This window comes from Thamnophis sirtalis, unplaced genomic scaffold (assembly GCF_051295495.1).
Source record: "Thamnophis sirtalis isolate CommonGarterSnake01/CBP01778 unplaced genomic scaffold, rThaSir2_p1.2 scaffold_9, whole genome shotgun sequence".
Taxonomy (NCBI): Eukaryota; Metazoa; Chordata; class Lepidosauria; order Squamata; family Natricidae; genus Thamnophis; species Thamnophis sirtalis.
In genome coordinates, this window is record NW_028261389.1 from 35,889,842 (window position 1) to 35,907,739 (window position 17,898).

Genomic DNA, 17,898 nt, shown 5'->3' on the forward strand with positions numbered 1-17,898 from the left:
TGTTTCATCCCTAATTAATTGCCTATTGGTAATTACTAAACATAGGAATATTTATCTAATTTTTAAAAGTATATTAAATAAATTCAGAAAAAACAACAGGCCATGTAAACAGCAGTATTAATTTCAATTGATTAGCATTATGGATAAAACTGCACCCTAACTATGCCAAATAACAATGATTCATGTTAAGCCCCACTGAGTTTGCTGTCTGGTAAATATGCTGTATTTTATTTTTAAGATTATACAAAACAACACACTGCATTCAAGAAAATATTGTTCCATGTTTATGCTATTGTAATATTTTTTTTTAATGTATTCACTCATTGATGTTTGTTCCCAATGTTTTAACACATTCAGTTTATATCACTGTTGGCCACAAGATAGCAGAACATATTTTACAAAAATCATTGCCACATACACCCTATATAGAATGGAGAAGAACTCAATGAAAACCTTCACTGCTGAAATATATACACAATCAAATACATATGGGGGAGAAAGAAATAATATCTTCAAGGAAGGGAAAATGTTTTAACAATAGAAGCTTTGAAAAGAATTACACATAAAATAGAAAGGATGGTATTAGATTTCCAATGTTATGTCTCTATTTTCCATAGGTGAAAAGCTAGTGCCTCAGATTAAGTGTACAGGGAATTAAATAATGGCTTATTTATTACCTAAATGTAAATAATCTGTAATCATATATTACGTCCTTTTCCAATGTGTAGCCTTCCCTACAGATTTCAATATAGTTTCTATAATACCCAGCCAGATATTTTTATTAATAGTAAACATTTTACATGAAAAGTTATTGAGATATTTTTTTGCACAAAAAGAGACCACCATACATGGGTGTCTAAGGAAAGGCCCAGGAAGGACAAATGATATCTGGGCAAAGATGTATAAGGACAAGAGCTGTGTCACGTACATGTCATCATCTTGATTAAATTTTCCTTTGCTGTGGACAATTGTTCGTCCATGATACACTGCTGTCAATATTGACTGCAACTTCTCTGGGTTTATAATATGAAATATTCCTAAAATTCTTATCAGGATAACCTGACACAATTGAGTCCTCTGTCACAATATCAGGTTGTAGTGCACTGAGAACATTGCTGTATCCCTACATAATACATGCTACTAATAGAATGGAACTAGTAGCTTCTCTTTGGCATTTTTGCTATAAACCCTAATCTAACCGTTTGGTTTCAGAAATCTAAAAATTTCAAGTGCAATTTGTGCACTGATTGTTTGATTTTTGTGAATTCCAAGTGCCACAATTCTGTGATAACACAGTGAAACAATGCATTGATCTCTATTAAATGTAGGGTGCACAGCCTGATAATTAAGTGAAAATCCAACTTTCATTCATGATTCATGATAATTATTGTCAAATATTGAGCTGAGTACCATAAGGTTCAGTCCAATACTATTCTACATTTTTAACAATTGTCGTTGCAAAAATTAGATGAATCGGTTAAAAACAACAGAATAACATTTGACATAAATAGTATAGTTCTGCACTTAGGAAACAAAGTAAAATATTCAGGTATAGTTTGAGAGATGCTTGACTAGTAAATAAGCTCTTAAAACAGCAGTTGATTTCATATAGAGAAGGAGTTAAATATGTGATATGACTGAAATAGGTTGCATCAACATAAATATTATTTCCAAATTATTGGAAACAAGAGTTGTATCTTGTAATGAATGCTAGAAACAAAATGCTCTGAAGAGCGATAAAAGGAATTAGGAATGTTTAGCTTTGACAAGAAAAGCATGCAAAGGTGTATGATGATGACACTTTCCAAGTATCTGAAAGGATGTCACAGTTGAAATTCAAGAAGTGTCGCTATTGTTGAAGAGTGAAAGACACAATAATGGATTTAAATTATAGATTTTTTTTATTCAGTTCTATTTCAGCAATAGAAAAATTCCTAAACAGTAAAACAGTTGAAAAACAACCAATTACTCTGAGAAGTGATTGGTTCCTTCACTTGATTTATTCAAGCAGAACCTTGACAGTATTGATGGCAATGCTTTAGTTTCAACTCTAGCACTAAGAAAATTGGATTCAATGATATAAAAAGCCCATTCTCACTATGTGATTCTATAATTCTTCTAATCTGTATTTACAACTGACATTCAGTATGCAATACTACAGTATTTTTAAATATAACACAAATTGCTTACTACCAGGAGAAGGCAGAGCCCCCAAACTCCATTATAGTCCTATAAGAGAAGAAACAATTTTACAGAGGAGCTGAGAGAGGGATTCCATTTTTCTGGAATTCTCAGTTGCATTTATTCTATGGAAATATTGGTTTCCGAAATGCGCATTCAGTGGGATTGAATGGAATCACACATTTATTCAGCATTATAGTCATGTTAGAAATGCTCGCTAGCTTAATTCATCCATAGCAAGTAGAATGATCCCATATTCATTATTCTTGTTACTGAAACAATATATTTAATTTTATGCAACCATATTGCCAAACGCAGAGTTCAAACAACAGCCTACCAACCTGAGTTACTAATATTCAAAGACATTTCAATATATTTAATTATACTGAATTTAGGCTTTTAATCTGAAAATACTATTATTATTATTATTTTTAAAGTCCCATAATCAATTAATTTATATTTGCAATGTAGAGATTGATGCTTCAAAATATCTCACAAGTTATCCAAGGAACCGTGTCAATTCACGATTTATTATAATGAATATTACTAGAAAATATTCCAAGACAAATTCCAGAACAACCAAATAATTAATATGTTCTATACAATTATACTAGGATCTAAAATATTTTATTTATCAGCATAATTGACATTTAAATCTCATATATAAGGTAATGGCAAATCACTTTGGCAAGAAAACTGGTAAAATCTAGAAGAAGGAAGTTTGAACTTCTTAAGAAAAGACAGGATAAAAATCTATGAAACTAATTAAAACTCATTTTTGAGAGAGATTTTAAATATGCTTAAAAGTGTTGCCATAGGATTTAACTCTAACTTCTTATTATAAGTCTTACTTTCACATAGCTATTTATAAGATTGCAACAAGAAGGAAGAAAAGTATAGTCGATCATATTTCATAATTTATTCTACTACATGGACCATTCTGCTGCAACTACATGTATATTTTATTCAAAAGCAGAATGACGTGTTCTTGAGATGAAGTTCTAATGCAAATTTAAAGAGAGACATCTGGAAAATTTGCTATAAAGTTCTGCCCCCAGCCTTTCAAGAAACCTTCAAAGCTGGAATCTTTCTAATAGATTATAAAACTGTACTACTGCCAATTTATTTTTTTAAAAAGAAATGTTGGGTTCAGTGCAAAAAAGTACACTAGTCCAATCTTCATATTTATTTGAAGCTGATGCCTATCTCATCTCTGTAGAAATTACATGGAATAATAGTAGCAGTAACTGCAGTAGATTCAAATTATAGAAGAAGAAGAAATAAAGTGAATACAAATACTCAGTTAACCCATTTGTTATTCTAAGCTTTATAATTTTAATAAACTGAATACACCCTACTCTACTAGGCTACAATCCTAAAATCATTAAGAACTTTCTTATATATAAGGCTAATTGGTTTAAACACTCCAACGGTGCCCAAAACAAATGAGCGTGTATAGTATGTCTATATGTACATACATGTACTGAAAAAAAAGACACCAATGAAAACAATACATATTTTGATGATAGTATATAAAATGTATGCAATTAGTTGTATATTTTAAGAAACACTTCCTATTCTCATGTAAATGTTTGGCTCCTGTAAAATGTTTATTCTCAACAAACTTACATTTTTAGTCATCTTGTATATTTTTAAACTGCGTACATATCAAATGATTAGTTGTGAGATAAAGCAGAACAAATAAAATTGATGAATTCATATGGAAAAATAAAGCTAAAATAAAGAGTGGGGGAAAAGAATGCATTAAGATGAAAGATGAAACAGATGCAATACACTGGAAAGATCAAAGAGCTCCATCAATTCATTCTGAGTGTCAAAATCCAGCTGAGCGTCAGAGCCCTGCACACATAATAAGGAAGGTTGACTAAAATATAAGGATTAAACAGATGAGCAGTCTCCTGTGGATGTACGGCAGAGATCCTGCTGTGCCACTTGTAAAGACACTTTGGAATGGTACACCTGCTATTCTGCAGCCAAATCCATCTGGAAGGAAAAATAGCTACTCATGCAGTAAAGACTTGCTTGCACAAAAGGTGTCTCAAAAGTATATATTTTCTTTTAAAAAACAAAATGGTAAATTAGAGCAAACCTCTTTAATCATGCAATATTTTTGTCCCTTAAATCAAATTTTACAAATTGTTTAGTAAAAAATTAAAATACAAAAGTCTTTGTATCATTGTCCCTTATGAACTATATTCATGTATTAACATTTTCCATCATAGCATACCTGTCAGTATTTCAGTAATAATATCATTGGGTAACTGTATAAATTTGACCCATCTCAATTTTGTTGCAATATCCAAGTCAGTCTTTCATGGTATTATCGCTCTGAACGATTTTTTAAAATGCTATAATCAATAGTGTTGATATGGTATTAGTAATGATGGGAAAATGGCGTTTTCTACAAACACACACACACAAACACCATTCTGCCAGTGTGCCCATACTGATAGATGTTTATAGGAAGAAGATTCCACTACGTTCAGTAGGATTTATCCTTCTAAAACAATGAAAATCATAAACTAATTATAAGCTGTGGGTAGTTTCTCTGGGTTAGATCTCAATATAAAAGACCACTGAAACTTACTAAACTTTAATCAGGGTAATTAAGATGATGGTTTTAATGAGACTTTTGTAAATCTGGATCAGAATTCAGGGTGCAATTTAGCAGATTGTTTTTCCCAAAATACCAACAATATGTGTTATGTTTTTAAAGTTTTAAAGGTCAGTTTTTAACAATCCCTGTACAGACACAATCTGTCAGAAAACTGTAAATATTTATGCACAGATCAAAATGTCTATTGTTTGCCTTTAAAAAAAAATAAGAATACAACAGGCAATAATTCCAAAACCTTTTCACTTATTTCTATTCTTTTTCTCAGGACATCTCTGAATGTTACCCCTTTCCAGTTTTTAAAAGAAATAAAATTACACTATTTGTATTTTCAAGTGAAACTCAGGACCTAAGCTGAATTTGGTAGCATTTATTCAGTCCAAATCTGAACTTTTTTTTTAAAACCATGAATTAAGCTGTAACCAATCTTGTGGTTTCTAATTTGCTATACGTCTGTCCCTAATACTATGTTGTTTAATAAAAATGCACCACTAGTTAGGTGGTACACTGTATTGCAAGCCACTGTATAGTATAGTGTAGCATAATATAATATAATAAATATAATACAATAAATATTATAATAATGAAATGTAATGTAATACAATAAAAACATAACATAACACAACACAATGAAATGGGAAGGTGAAGGTTCTAATCCCACTCATCCCCACCTGACTTTAGTATTTCACAATCCACTGCAGAAGATATTTGTTATTGGATTTAAACTTGTGCAGTCAGGGAAAACATAGGACATAAATACATTAATAAATAAACCACGTACAAACTGACTTGACTTCTTATCCATAATGCTAAAGAAACTAAACTGTCTAACCAGTTTATGGAACTTGAAACTGGTTAGACACAAATCTAATTGCAGTATGTATTTCTTCATTTCATCACATATTTTCTTTTACACTAATATGGCAACAGCAGCTGCTTTTGTTACCCTATTGGAAAAAAAGGAGTGATATCTGCAATCAAATATGTTATTTTTTTAAGTTGACAGAACAATCTCTTTATAGATCTGTATTCGATTGATACGTTTGATTTCCCTGTTATCTACTGTCTGCAAATACAAGTCCTTGAACAATTTATCTTCGGCTAGTAATTGGTTCAAGTTAAATAAGTCTAAAGAGGCTGTTCCCCTATTACTGGATTCAGGTGTTTAAATATTCAGTAACCACATGGCCAACCTTTCAATGCATCATATAAATCATAAATAAATGAGGTGGGGAATGGATTTTTTTAACATGTAATCACAACATTAATTGCCCAAAATTACATTCACACAAACTTGATTTATAGTTACAAAGCATAAATACAACAAATAGTTAGCAATTTGTAGAATCAAATCATATAAAACAGAGTTGCAGAAGTTGCCATTGTTAGAGAAATTCAGTTCGAAAATGTGATCTTAAATAATTTCAGTAAAAGCCCTTAAAACCCCCAAATCTATAATAAAATGTATAAAACTAACTTTATTACTGCATTTTATCACAGATGGGGAGAGATTTGAAAATTGGGCAGAATGCTTAATATAATTACATCCATAGTTTTGAAAAATAATTAAGGAATGCATTGCAATTTTATATTTAAAACTATATTTAAATTTTAACCAGGAACCAACCTATCTGGTTCAAGGCACAAAATGCCAAATTAAACATGGGAATTTAATGTGCATCATGTAGTATTTAGTTTTTATGAACAAATATGTCTGTTCTGGAAATAGTAAGCATTTAAATAAAGAATTGGGGGACAGAGAGAAAACTACTACTAAAACTAAGACTAAGAAAGAGCTGATGTGGTGTCAATCTACAAAAAGGGGGAAAGGAATGAATACAGGAAATTATAGACCAATCAGCTTGACATCAATATCTGGGGAAATCCTGGAAAAGATAATCAAGCAATGGATTTATGAGGACCTAGAAATGAACAAGGTGATTACTAGAAGCCAGTTTGTTAAAACAGATTGTATCAGTCAATTCTTATTGCCTTCTTTGATAAAGTGATTAAATTAGTGGATCGGGGAAATTATGTGGACATAGTATATGTCAACATCAAATGCCTTATTTTAGTAAGGCATTTGACAGAATAGATCACGCCCTATTATTTGATAAGTAAGAGCAATGTTGGTTAGACAGCATCATCAACAGATGGATTCACAGCTGGCTGACCACACCCAGCTTGTAGCCCTCCATAGAATGGCATCTACATGGAGGAACTCATCAAATTAGCAGATGACATCAAGCTGGGGAGAATTTGTACCACTTTGGAAGATAGAGTCAAGATTCACAAGGATCTTGACAGATTTGACTATTGGGTCCTATCCAACAAACTGCAATTCAGTGGTGAGAAAAATAAGAATCTGCACTCAAGCATGTAGAAGTATAGAGTAGGCAGTACGTGGTTCAATAGTACTACCTGTGATAGGAATCTAGGTGTCATAGGGGACCAGTATGAGCCAACAGTGTACTGCAGCTGCCAAAAAAGCCAATACAGTCCTAGGTAGTATCAGCATAGGGATAGCATCAAGATCACAAGAAGTGATAGTATTGCTTTCTACCGCATTAGTAAAGCCACACTTGGAATACTGCATCCAGTTCTGATTCCCCTGATACAAAAAAGATCCTAGAAAGTGTGCGAAGAAGAGAAACAATGATAATGAGGTGTCTGGAGGCTAAATCATATGAGTAATGGCTCAGGAAACTAGATATGTTTAGTCTAAAAATTAGGGGTGATATGATAGCTGTCTTCCAGTACTTGGGGGGGGGGGAGCTTGTCAGAGAAAAGGGGACTGACTTATTCTCCAAAGCACCAAATGGCAGGACAAGAACTAATAAGAATGGAACCCAACCCAACCTAGAACTAAGGAAAAGGTTCCTGAAGAACAATTTATCAATGGAATAACTTGTCTACTGAAGTTGTATGTGTTCTACTACTAGAGGTTTTCAAAAATAGACTGGACAACCATTTGACCCAGATAATTTAAGGTCTCCTACCTTAAGAACTAAGACCTCTGAGGTGTCTTCCAGGCTTTGATTCTATGTTCTAAAAACTAAATTCTTCTTAACCAGATTTTAAAACAGCTTGTAGGTCTTTTAAATTCATTGTGTATCACACTTCATATATATTTAGCAACTACCTAGGTTAGTAACCATTCACAATTATAATAGTAATGAATGACAATAAAAATAATTTCCCATTCAATGCTCCTATTTACAACCAAATTTTGTGACTGACAATAAAAGCGTTCAGTGCAAAACCGATTACTGTCTTGTCAGTTTCAGGCAGCATTGTCTGCTGCTGGAAGGTTCTCATTAATTCACAGTGCTGAACTTGTTAACTTGCATTTTTAGGGATCTACTAAGCTATGGAGAAAAGCAACACAGGAAGTAACAGCTTATTTAAGCAATCTCTGTGCTCTGTGAGGTGAGGAGAGATTTTTTTAAAAAAACATGTCAGGCACTATACCAGAGAAATTTATCTCTATCAGATGGCAACAACCAGTAATCTTTCTTTTCTCTCTGTCATGTGTTCAGTTATGGATATTTTGGTTAACAGCCAAGTTGTTGGAAGTGATTGTGGTCACTAAATAAGAAGAGGGCGTATTCTGATTCTAAAAAAGTATTTTTGCTTACAGAAGAGAAAACGTATCAGCTGCTTTTATTAATAAATAACAATAAAATTGAATTTATCAATGAATACGTTTCATTCACTGAAACATTACTTGATTCTAAAACAAATGTGAAATTATTGTTATCTAGTTGTCATGTTTTGTAGACATCATTCTGCTAATGTCATTATAAAACTACCCAGTGAAATTTGATTACCTGTATTTTTTTCCCCACTGAATTTGAATTTTTGAAAAGGATAACCAAACATATGATTATACTACAAAGAGAGCTAGCCTTATTTCAGTAGATCTCTAAACAGCACTGGTTTACTGCAGTGACAGTAAGTTTCTTCAGTATTTCCTTTACCCTCAATCTCCTATAACCATGTATGCTTAACCTGTATGTTCCGTACGTCACATTTGTAGTTTTTCATCAAGCCACATGCACAGCCACTAGGATTACCCAATTAATATGGTCTGTTAACAAGATCCCTTCTTCAAAGGTTGAGAAATGATGCTCAGATTACACTGTTCCTTTTATTCAACAAGAAGTTTCTGTTGGATTCCCTCTAATAAGGAAAAAGGTTATTTTGTTCACAGATAGGCAAATCTAAAAACTGTCATTTAGACAGTTTTTCAATTAACTGATAAGGCTTGGAGGAGGGGGGGAAGCAACATTATTTTGGATGAACTTGTGTGAAAATGTGGACATGTATCAACATTCTAAATTTCTGTTTTTGGTGCACTTGGATCAGTTCACACTTTGCATTCAATAAGAATGAGCCCAACCTTGGAACAATCTCCTCCCTCTTCTTGTAGCCTGTTTATCCACACTTTTGCTTCCATTTTAGAGTAACTGCAATTTCCATTCTTCAACCTATAGAATAACTCTGGCTGATTTTAATTTGGAATCGGATTTTAGCAACTCCAAAAATGTTATTAATTTTTACTAAGTATGTTTAAGATTAATCATCTGGGATCTGGAAAAACGTGATCAACTATATTGCTACTTTGAACTGTGTGGTGCTGCAATTCTGTGAAGTGGGGTTGGAAAAATGCTTGAACTCACAGGAGTTATAAATTGTAATGCTAAATCACTTGTCCATGTAATGCAGAAAATTTGTAAATTTGTAATACAGTTTGATATAGTAGCAAAAGTGCTAGTCTAAAAACCAGGATTGTGAGTTCTAGTACTCTATAGCAGAGGTGCCAAACTCACGTTGTCACGGTGTCACATGACATATCAGGACTTTTCCCCCCCTTCATTAAACTGGATGTGGGGTGGCCAGCGTGTGACACATCTGGCCCATGGGCCTGGAGTTTGACAGCCTTGCTCTATAGACATGAAAGCCACAGAGTGATTTTAAGCCAGTCACTCTCACTAGCCCAACCTGACAGATGATAAAGATGATAGATAGATAGACAGAGAGGCTAAAAGACAGATAGATACATGATAAAATAAAAATAATGAGAATAAACACTGAGAACAACAGATATAATTCAACTGAGAAGCTACCCATAGATATATGGGGATAAAGGGCTGAGAAAATGTTCTGGATGCAGTTCAAAGTCATGATATATAGTTTATGTGCAATAATATCTATGTTTGTGTCTGTATGTCCTCTTGATTCATCTGCATTATTGCCTTGGAAAGTTCATGCCACATTAAAACAAGCAAATATTTCAGGATATAGCATTTTTAAATTAGAAAAATAAATAGGGTTAAGCAATATTATCTTTAAAATTGTCCTAAATGTTTAGTCACATCAGTATTCATGAATGACCATGCTGTAGTTTCCATTGTCTCTACAATGCTTCAGCTTTATCAGCAGCCCATGAATTAATTAATTTCTTTATTAATCCAAATGATTTTCTTCAATTTTGATATGCCCTCAAGCTGTCTCACCAAGATCAACTCCCCCTGTGTTCTATAAAATTGTAATCAATCTCTATTATGGTCATGAAAATGGTATTTGTCACTTTGCTGAGAAAAAAAAATCAATATTTCTTCTAGGGCAGAACCGGCATTTAATACATCGAATTGATGCCTGTTAGAGAAATTTAGCTTGCCTGCAGTTTGAGACAAGCTAATAGAAATCCCCCAAAATGGTTGATGTTTGGCAAATGAATACACATGCATGCCTGACAAATTAATATTGGGACATCAAGAATGCACTGTCATTTCATATACTGAAAAGAAAATGAATTTGGACCAGCAAATCCCAACAGAAATCTTTTCTTTTTTTAAATATTAATCCACAAAAACTGCACAAATGGAATTGGCCCAGGTTTTTGTTGTTTTTTTAAAAAAACTGATTCTTCTCTAACTCATATCTAATGCTTTATTTCTGGAATTATTAAAATAAAAAATAAATAGGTACAAAAATAGCATAGAAAAATAGTGACTATATGTCAATATAATCACAATACATAAAACATTATATCATTTATTAAATAATTATTCATCTGAACATTGATTCTTTTATGCATTCAATTTCTTTGGGCTGGTTGTACCCCATATTATCGTTTACATTTTAAATGTTCATTTAAAAGTATACTGTAAAGGTGGAGATTTAAAAATCTAAATAAAAATATAGCAATATGAAATAATATGGTTATCATTTTTAACTCATTAAAAATACTATGGAACTTAATATAAACATTAATTTCTCATTTCTTTCCATGAGAACAACAGATATTTCTAATATATTGCTAAAATAGTGAAACTAGCATAATTTTTCTAAAAAACATTGTAAAATGTTAAACAAAACACTGGTAAGAATGGCATATAATGTCTCCTTTTCTAAGGAACTACTAATTTATGCTGTATAAATGAGACTTTCTTGTTTTTACATTAAATATCAAACTGTTTACCAGAATTACATATTATAAAGCATTACATTGTCCACATTCATGTAATTCCCAGCTTCAAATGAAATATATGTAATTAAACCAAGCATTCGTGTTATTAGAGGGTTTCTCCACATATTTAGAAAATATCATCTGTTTTCATCAATATTGTTAGGCTTATATGCATGGAAAAGGCCACATCTATGATATGCTTCACAAGTCCTGCCAAGAAATCAACAGTGGGAAAACTTATTTTAAAAAAAAAATATATTCCCCAGGGCAAATATTCAGGATATAAGACCTAATGGAGACATTAAATATGAATCATTCTACTCTAATATACTAATATAAAGATAAAGGTTCCCCTCGCACATACAGTATGTGTTAGTTGTTCCCGACTCTAGGAGGCGGTGATCATCTCTGTTTCAAAGCTGAAGAGCCAGCGCTGTCAAAAGATGTTCTCTGTGGTCATGTGGCCGGCATGACTAAACGTTGAAGGTGCACAGAACACTGTTACCTTCCCATCAAAGGTGATTCCTATTTTTCTACTTGCATTTTTTACGTGCTTTTGAACTGCTAGGTTGGCAGAAGCTGGGACAAGTAGCGGGACGTCACTTCATTATTCAGAGCTAGGGCTTTGAACTGCCGAACTGCCAATCTTTGTGATTGACTACTAATACTAATATACTGAACCCTAAGAGAAGCATTCCCAGTGACTTTCCTTTAGTTTTCAGGAGTATAATTTGTGAATTCCTCATAAACACATTTCACATAAAAAACATGAATTCCACAGAGAAAGAGAAAAATCAGGCTATTCTTTCAGACAAGCTACCATATATATATTAGATTTTTACAACCCCCGGTATACCCAAATATGGGAGAAAGATCACTACTTCCATTCTCTGTCCTTCGGCTCGTCACAAGAGACCATCCAGGCAGAAACCCAATATTTTTACTGTTGCCTTTTTGTTACATTTTGTTGTATTTGTGCTGATAAATAAATAAAGGGAGACTATATAAAGGGAGAATATATATATATTTCAATAGACAACATAAAAATAAATCACTATTGAAAACATAATCTTGATTTAATTCCAATTTTTTTAATGATCAGTTGACATTACAGATTTTCTCTTAGAGCAGTGGGTCTCAACCTTCCTAATGGCATGACCCTCTAATACAGTTCCTCATGTTGTGGTGACCCCCAACCATAAGATTATTTTATGTTTTCCATATTTTTTCAAAAATATGGAATATTTTTTCAACCCCCAAAGGTGTCCCAACCCACAGGTTGAGAACCACTGTCTTAGAGCAAGGAACTTGAATTTAAATGGTTACATAAACTAATGAAGAATTCCAATCATAGAGCTTCTTTTGGATCATATTTTTGTTGTAAAACTTATGAACTATTTTTCTCCCATATGCAGACAAAACATTTGCCAAAATACACTTACACTACCAAACACTAAATACCATCAAACTATTAATCTTTAGGATTTGCAAGTTTGAGATGGGTTACATTTACATCTGGTGTGTGAGTTGACCAGCCCAAGTCAGCATAAATCTAATTTTAATTAATTAATTTTGACCTGATTCTAATTATGTTTAAATTTCATACCTAAATTATTGTCTCACTAAAATTGTTTTTTTCCCACCCAGCATTTTAGAGGGTGCTTAATTTAACTTTTGGAGGAACTTATGGTTTCAAACTGCACCACTGTATTTACATGCCTATATCATCACTATTATTTTGCAAAAATTAAGTTTAGTTTCTTTGATGCTGAATACCACTGTACAATTTTACCATAATTCACTGATCTTACTCCTAAGGTCTCCCATGATATTTCAAAATTCTCAGCTACAGATTTTTCAGATTTTCTATTTTTACGCCACATAACAATAGCACTTAGACATATATACAATTTCATAGTGCTTTACAGCCCTCTCTAAGCAGTTTACAGAGTCACCATATTGCCTCCAACAATCTGGGTCCTCATTTTACCAACCTCGGGAGGATGGAAGACTGAGTCAACCTTGAGCCTCGTGATATTCAAACTGCCAAAATGCTGGCAATTAACAGGATTAGCCTGCAATACTGCATTCTAACCACTGTGCCACTCAGCACAATAGAGATAGAGATAGATGATGGTATAGATTATATATATTCTCTTTGTACTGCTATTTAGAATCGTGGTCTGTTCTATACCTAATTTCTATGTTAAATAAAAACACAACATTCTAACCAACTTTTTAAGATTAAAAATCACATTTTGGCAACAAATCTCTTGGACATTATAATGGAATGGTTGGAAAGTCAGAGATCTTGTTGGCTGAGTTCAGAGTATAGCTTCAACAACAGCACACCAGCTTTGTTTCTCTGCAAAAGGATTGACATTTATAATGCAATCAATATGCCAATCAGTATGGCAAAATGACTAGATCATGACAAAAGCCAGCTGATCAGCCAAGCTTAAAATAGCTGTGGCGTAGAAAATTTCACACAAGTTCATCTCCAACTAGATGCTTTTTAACAGAAACTGTGCCATTATCTTTTTTTTTTTTTAAAGAAATAGTTTCAGAAAATTATCAATGAGGCAATGGCCAAATCTTTAAGCATTATACTTTTTTTTTTGTAAATAAGACTAGCCTATTTTTTTCCTGAATATGGGACTTTTGCTGAGTGTCAAAGGTTTATTTCTTTGAAGCTATTAAATGTATTTCATATAACTAATCAAGGAAAAATAAAAGACAAAAATAAAATAAGGAAAGTAATTATTTTCAAAATTCAGAGGCCAATCAGCAGCTATATTATGGTGATTTTTTTAATTGACAAAGGCAAATGTAGACTGACAAAGAATAAATGATAGGAAAATATTGGACTGAGCTCAAAGAGAGTTTGCAGATAAATTAGTTTGATAATTAATGAACTGACTGATTATTATATTTGGGGCTGAAATATATTATCATCTATTGAATCAAGGTCGCTAGTAATCATGAACTCTTCACTGAAACAAGGAGGTAGAAGATATTTCATCTTTCATTCAGTCTGGTTTCAAATTCTCATCTAAAAGTGTTCCAAGAATATTTTTAATTCTGTGTGATTTCATATTGCTACTGGGTGAGATCATTCGCCGGCATGGGATTAAATACCATCAGTACGCGGACGACACTCAGTTGTATCTGTCCGCCCTGTGCCAACTCAGCGTAGCAGTGGAAGTGATGTGCCAGTGCCTGGAAGCTGTTAGGGTCTGGATGGGAGTGAACAAACTCGCACTCAATCCTGACAAGACCGAGTGGCTGTGGATGTTTCCCCCTAAGGACAGTCCAGCTAGTCCCTCCCTAAGTCTGGGAGGAGAAAATTTACTCCCCTCAGAGAGGGTCCACAACTTGGTGGTCCTCCTGGATCCGCAGCTAACGTTAGAGCATCACCTGTCAGCTGTGACCAGGGGGGCCTTTGCCCAGATTCGCCTGGTGCACCAGTTGCGGCCCTATTTGGACCGGGGGGCACTGCAAACAGTCACTCACGCCCTCATCACCTCAAGACTGGATTACTGTAATGCGCTCTACATGGGGCTGCCCCTGAAAAGTGTTCGGAGACTACAATTAGTCCAGAATGCAGCCGTGTGAGCGATATTGGGTGTACCAAGGTACACCCACACTACACCTACCCTCCGCGAGCTGCACTGGCTCCCCATTGGTCTCCGAGCACAATTCAAGGTGCTGGTTATTATCTTTAAAGCCCTACATGGCTCAGGACCCGGATATCTACGAGACCGTCTTATGCCGCAAACCTCCCTAAGACCGATAAGATCGCACAGGGTGGGCCTTCTCCAGGTGCCATCAGCTAGACAATGTCGGCTGGCAGTGCCTCGGAGGAGGGCCTTCTCTGTCACCGCTCCGGCCCTATGGAACAAACTACCCCCAGAGATCCGGACCCTACACACTCTCATGGCCTTCCGAAAAGCGATTAAAACCTGGCTATTCTGACAGGCCTGGGGCTGTTGACCTCTTGACCGAGGTCCAGCCCCGCTTAGACTGGGTGCATGATGTGTTTCTTTTAATTTGTTCTCCTTTGTTTGTCTTTTTACCTTTTTAGTGAAATTTTATTTCTGTAAGCCACCCGGAGTCCTTCGGGATTGGGCGGCCTATAAATTTAATAAACAGAAATAGAAATAGAAATTATTGCAAGAGCACTTTCTTAAATTCACCTTATTTATTCTCCATTACTCATTGCTTACTAAGAAAACATACATGTTTAAAGCACAAAAATCCTGCAACTCGGATCCATCCCTAAGAACATGCAGCTCCTCTACCTCTCTCTCCATGGGTTATGGAAAATCTGAGGTATAGAAGCCTAAATATATAGGGCTAGATTTTTACAAACTTAGATCAGAGTGTGTGTGTGTGTGTGTGTGTGTGTGTGTGTGTGTGTGTGTGTGTGTATGTATATATTTTATATAAATATAAATATATTTTATATAAATAAAATATAAATAAAATATCTTCTGCCGCACATCTCCCCATATATAATATCATGGTTGTAGTAGAAGTAGAGCTTTATAGCTCATTTAGTCAAACACTGTTCTTTCATGACATATAATTATATGTGGCTATATGTAACACAAAGGAATAATTCTTTTTATAACATTACTAAATGTTATTAAATGAGCAGATAAATGATTTGACAACATCTAGCCTATATCACAAAACCATGTAAAATTTTAGTTGAAAATTATTCAGAACAGACTACCATACCAATTGCTAATAAAATATACTTTGCTAATATGACAGTAACACTGATTTCTATGATAATTTTGTTCATCATGGGGAACTTCACTAGATGCTGAATAGCAATACATCTAATCTGCATATCATACATAAAGAACTGAGAAAAACAAATCAAAGGTGATTCAATCTTATTATAGTATGGTCATCTTATGGTGTTCTCATCTGACCATTGTAATTACCTAAATTGAGTCTAATTCATATGCCATGTGCATTCCAAACCAGAAAGTACTTTTAGATCTCTCTATTAGAGTATCACTGAATCAAGATGCGACAGAAGCTTCAAACATCCTTTTTGACAGCAAATTCAGTATTATAATATACGATATTGTTGCTCATATATTCATTCATATGTGGTAGCAAACCTAGCAATTATGGAGGAAGAAAAGATACCTTCTTATAGTTAATGAAAAGTTTGCATTAGAAATATTGTAAATAGATTGAATCATAAGAAGGGTAACAAAACACGTAAACTCAAGTTAGGGACAACTTCGTTCAAGGTTACAAATTATCTACAGCAATTAGATTTAAAGGGTACATGTTACAGCATTTTAATAGTGAAGGAACATGCTTAAAAATTGGAAGTGGTATTCAATATAAACAAGTATAAAATTATATGTTATTAAAAATATTAGATTAGATTAGATTAGATTTATTAAATTTATATGCCGCCCTTTCCCCCCGAAGGGGACTCAGGGCGGCTCACAATTCGAACCGGGGAGGGGGATACAGACAAGAAATTAAAAAACAATAGCATATTGATAATGACCCTGGTAAACAGGTCAGTTAGAATATGTGTATGGTGTGATTTACCTCCATAAAGCATTTTTGTATCACTTTAAAGCATTTAAGACAAAGCTCCTTTCAGCCTTTTTCTCAAGGTACAAAACTGTATTTTCTTTTAAAATCCGTTTTTTTCTAGCAATATTGGAGCACAGCTAAACTGAGGACAAAAAGTTTATGACTCTACATTGAAATAAATGTTCATTTTATTTTAAAATGAAAACTGAAAACACCGTACTATATCAACATTATGAAAAGGTATTAATGCAGGGTAGGGAAAAAAAGAATAGATGTGGAAAGTGTATATTATAAACTGTAGAGGTGGAAACTATCAAATAATCTTTCAAATACCTGAAGTTTTGCTTTTGCTGCAAAAAAATTAAAGATGGCTGGCCTTTAGAGACATCCTACAGATCGTATCTGCAGTGGTGGGTTCCAGATCTCGTTGCAACTGGTACAGTGCAACGGGGCCGGGTGTCCACCATGTGCATGCGTGTAGCATGCGCACATTGGGAGCATTGCGCAGTTGTCGTACACTCTGTGTGTGCGCGCAAAAGCCCTGATTGGCTCAAATACGGGCGGCGGGCAGGCAGGCTCTCCAGAGCACCATACCAGAACAGTACCTGGTGCTCCCAGCAGGCACCGGTAGGCCCATAACGGGACTTACCAGTCATATTCCACCACTGGTATCTTGGCAAGTGACAAATTTGATGGGAAAAGATGGATGCTCTGGAATTATGTCACTTACCTTCTTTACAAAGTCAATGCAGAATATATGTGAATGTCCTAACTTTTCTCCTCAACTGACTGAAGCCTCTTTTTAATGGAGCCTCAAATTCCAAGTGAAGTGAGAAAACATTCCTTTTGAAAACAGTCAGGCTGCAGAGTCATGGAGAACCCTGTAACAAATGCAAAAGCATCCTTTGCTATCAGTAATAGATCTCAAAGTCATTCTAAAAATACATTCTGAAAATGAGAAAGGGAAATACTTTTTTCATAATAAAATTAAAGTTTGGAATATTGAAGGGTAACTTTTGGCACAAAGTTGGTT

At 34.1% G+C, this 17,898-nt stretch overlaps 1 long non-coding RNA gene across 3 annotated transcripts in view; it reads right to left on the reverse strand.

The window, feature by feature from the left end:
• The window catches only part of LOC106537419 (uncharacterized), a 92,790-nt gene that overhangs the window by 40,007 nt on the left and 34,885 nt on the right, over positions 1 to 17,898 (reverse strand). For all 3 annotated transcript variants that reach the window (XR_015697736.1, XR_015697735.1, XR_015697734.1), the window contains exon 4: positions 17,596 to 17,746. This is a non-coding gene — a long non-coding RNA (uncharacterized LOC106537419). The remainder of the gene's footprint in view (positions 1 to 17,595; positions 17,747 to 17,898) is intronic.